Here is a 3,617-nt window from a genome sequence, read left to right as displayed (position 1 = left end):
GCCACCGCGCAGGCGCCGGCGGCCCGGGGGTCCGGCGCGCGGTGACGTCACGGCCGCGCGGCCCTCAGCCGGGCCCGGCGGGAGCCGCGGCCCGCGGGGCGGCACGGCCCCGCTGCGGCCCGCCGGTGCGCGTGCGCGGCCACCCTGCTCTAGGGGATGCACGCGGACTACCTGGAGCCCTGCGCCGGCACTGCCCGGCCGTCATCCCAAATCCTGGCCATCATCGCAAACACCAGCTGCCACGGACTGCTCCCAAAAGAAGTGCCAGAGCACTGCTGCCTTCAAACAGCAGCGCTGAATCTGAACTCGTTCAAGATCTCATTCGCATGGGCATCATGGGCCATGGGAACAGCCTCACCATAGCTGCCAGGTGCCCCTTTGCTCCCAGCCACGGTAACGGACATCGCAGCCATCCCAGGCAAAGACACATGGGCTGGTTTTTACGTATTTCGTTCTCATGTAATTTCCCAATATCCATGAAAACAGCTCAGCTGCCCAAGGCCTCTTGAGTGCCATGAAGGCCGCAGAAGGGGCCTAAAACTTTGGCTCCCCATTACAGACCCCACAGAGCAAGGCTGGGAATATCTCTGCTGCCTTGATCCACCCCAACAGCCTTCTCAGAGCTGTGCCTGCCACACGTGCAGCTGCACGTGGTGCCCGATGGACGAGATACTCTCAGCAGCACAGCTTCTGGGGAAGCGCACTCACTGCTCCCAGCAACCCCATGGACTAAGGGTGTGCCAGGCACTCCTTGGGAAATACCAGTCACTCCACTGCCATCACCAGCACTGATAAGGGCATCCCAGAGATCCAGACCCCTGGACACCTTCAAGCTCCCTGTGTGAGTCAGCAGTTCTGTGATGGCCAGCACATGCTGTGCTCACTGAGAATGCTGCATGGGCTCCCACGGGGAGCATACATGTGCTGGGTTTACATGGCTACGTTTGGGGAACAAGGAGGGCAGCAGTAGCCTTTGTAGCACAGCTGTAGCTGGGAGGGAGAAGCCAGAAGATGTGAGAGCCACAGCCCTACAACCAAGGCCAGGGAAGGAGGGACAGGAGGTGCTCTGGGCACCAGAGCAGAGACTCACCTGCAGCCCATGGTGCAGGCCATGATGAGGCAGATCCGCTCTGCAGCCCATGGAGAACCCCACACTGAAGCAATTAGACATGCCCTGGAGGAAGCTGCAGCCCACACAGGAGCAGAATCCCAGCAGGAACTTCAGCTGTGGGGAGATCCTGTGCTGCAGCAGGGGCAGAGTGTGAGGTGCAAGGGACAACAGGGACAGAGCATTAACAATTTTCCTTCCCCATCCCCCTGCAACACCTGCAGAGAGGGGAGGTAGGGTAGTCAGCATGAACTTGAGCTTAGGCAAAAGGGCTGAGTGGGGAGAAGGTGGTTTTAGTTTTGAGTTTGTGTCTCATTATCATACTCTATTTTTTATTTGAAATCAATTTATCTTCATCAGTTCCTGTCTTTTGCCCATAATGGTGGCTGGTGAGTGAGCTCTCTGTCTCTATCTCAAAGCTGTTTTGTGGTATTTTCTCCCCACTCTGCTGAGGAGGGGAGGTGAGAGTGTGGCTGAGTGATCTGGCAGCCAAGCACAGCCAAGGCAATGAATATCTGGGGTTGCAACCTCCTCCCCACTTCCTTCTCCCTTTCAGATTTGTAGAGGGGAGAAAACAATAACTGCAGAAATCTCCCATCATCTTAATAATAAATTTATTTTTTTTCTTGAGGTCTCGGTTTCTGAGGGGCAAAGATGACATGTTCTACTGTCATGCTAGAGTAATTTCCTCTTGTAAGCAAATATCCTACTTTCTCACTTCTTGGCTTTAGTTAGAAAAGTACATGCAACATGTTTTCTGTCTGATTTTCATTTGGCTGAGAGTCTTTCTCCATCCCCTCTGGGTGTCTCAGTGCTGATCCATCAGTACTGAAACGAAACTGGCTCAGTCCCACCCCTTTAGAGGAAACTTTATTGGAAGCAACATGTAGAGGCAAAACCAGGCCAGATCCATTAAGGAATGCAACCATGCAAAATTATGTCCCACCTTCTCCATTTCCTCAGTCCTACACAAGTGACACATAAATGTCACAGGTGCTTGGCCTTTTAAGGAATAATTGACCACCAGTCCATTCTTTACTTCTAACCAGAGTCAAAAACTGCCCTATAGCTCTACCTAAAGAAGCTTTTTGGGGAGGAGAAAGAGTTAAAGGACACACATCCTATCCACAGGCCCAATACATCTGGAGAGTTTATTGAAAAAAAAAAAAAAAAAAGTTGAGGGATCTCATTGCAATTGGGGCCTAAAAAACAAGAAGGGAGGGTTACCCTGAAAGAACAGGACATCTGTCTTGCATGCAATCAAAAAGCTGCTAATTTGTAACATGAGATGAACACAAAACATAGCAAGAGGACAGGTATTACTAGTTTCACTCTTGGGAAGCAGGAAGCAAAAAAAATATACTGCAGTAGGGTGTTGTCACAAACAGCACAAATTCCTTCATAATGAAACAAAACACATGAAAAAGAGGAAAGGAGGAAAAAGTTCTTTTTGGACTTGTTTGTGTGCAATGGAGATGACCTGAGTGCATCCCCATCTGTTGCTGCACACACAGGAAACCCAGTAATCTCTGCTCAAGCAACATGGCACATAAACCCAAAATTATGCCAACGAGTGCCTCTGCAATGGCAAACAAAAATCAAAGCACATAGTCAAATTCAGGCAGAAGAGGAATTATTTCTGTTAAGGGCTCTTTATTTTTTCACTGTATATGTTTCTTATAGCACTTTCCTGGTGTTCATGGCTGGGATTGGAAGGGACTTAAAACCTTATCTTGTTCCAACTGCTCCTGCCATGGGCAGGAGAGCCCTCCTCTAAACCAGGTTGCTCAAAGCCCCATCCAACCTCGTCTCATACACTTCCATGTTGTTCTGGTTTGAAAACAAAACCAGTGAGAGACTCCAAGTCAGAAATACAATTTATTAGGAAAAAGGAAAAGAAACAAAATACATACAATAATACAAAAGGAAAACCACTGACAGTCAGAATACAACATGCCACCCTTTTGGCCAGTGTATTGATAACAGTCCAAACTGGAGTGGCTGCAGTCCTCCTGGAGTGGCAGATGTGGTTCTGTCGGAGGAGTGATCCTGTAGAAGGGTGTAGTCTTCCTCTGAAGGTCCAGTGGAAAACCCCAGCTGTTCCTTTTGGGAACCAGTGGAAAGGCTGCCTCTGATGTCCCCAAACCCAGATTATATCCAGTTAGGAATGCTTGGCTTCTCCCTTTGGGTGGAGTATCTCACAATGGGATGCTATAGCTCTTATCAGTCATGCAGTGACATTCAATAGCCCATCATCAGCAGATGTCTCCCCGGAGGGAGAATTGGTTGTGAAAGAGATGAGGAAAACTGCCCACTTAACAGAAGACAACTGCCATACAGATGGCAAGTGGAATACACCTTGCCTTTCAATCTGGCACAGGGTTGGGGCATCCACCACTGGATTGACTTCCCATTGGTGGACTGCATGAAGCAGAGCTACAAATTTGCTATCAAGGAACTGAAAAGTTCACAGCAAAGCCGCCCATGACTTGGCACCAGTTTGGTCTAC

This window comes from Lonchura striata, chromosome 20 (assembly GCF_050655825.1).
Source record: "Lonchura striata isolate lonStrDom1 chromosome 20, ASM5065582v1, whole genome shotgun sequence".
Taxonomy (NCBI): domain Eukaryota; kingdom Metazoa; phylum Chordata; class Aves; order Passeriformes; family Estrildidae; genus Lonchura; species Lonchura striata.
The sequence above is the reverse complement of the archived record's forward strand: the minus strand, read 5'-3'. Positions refer to the sequence as shown.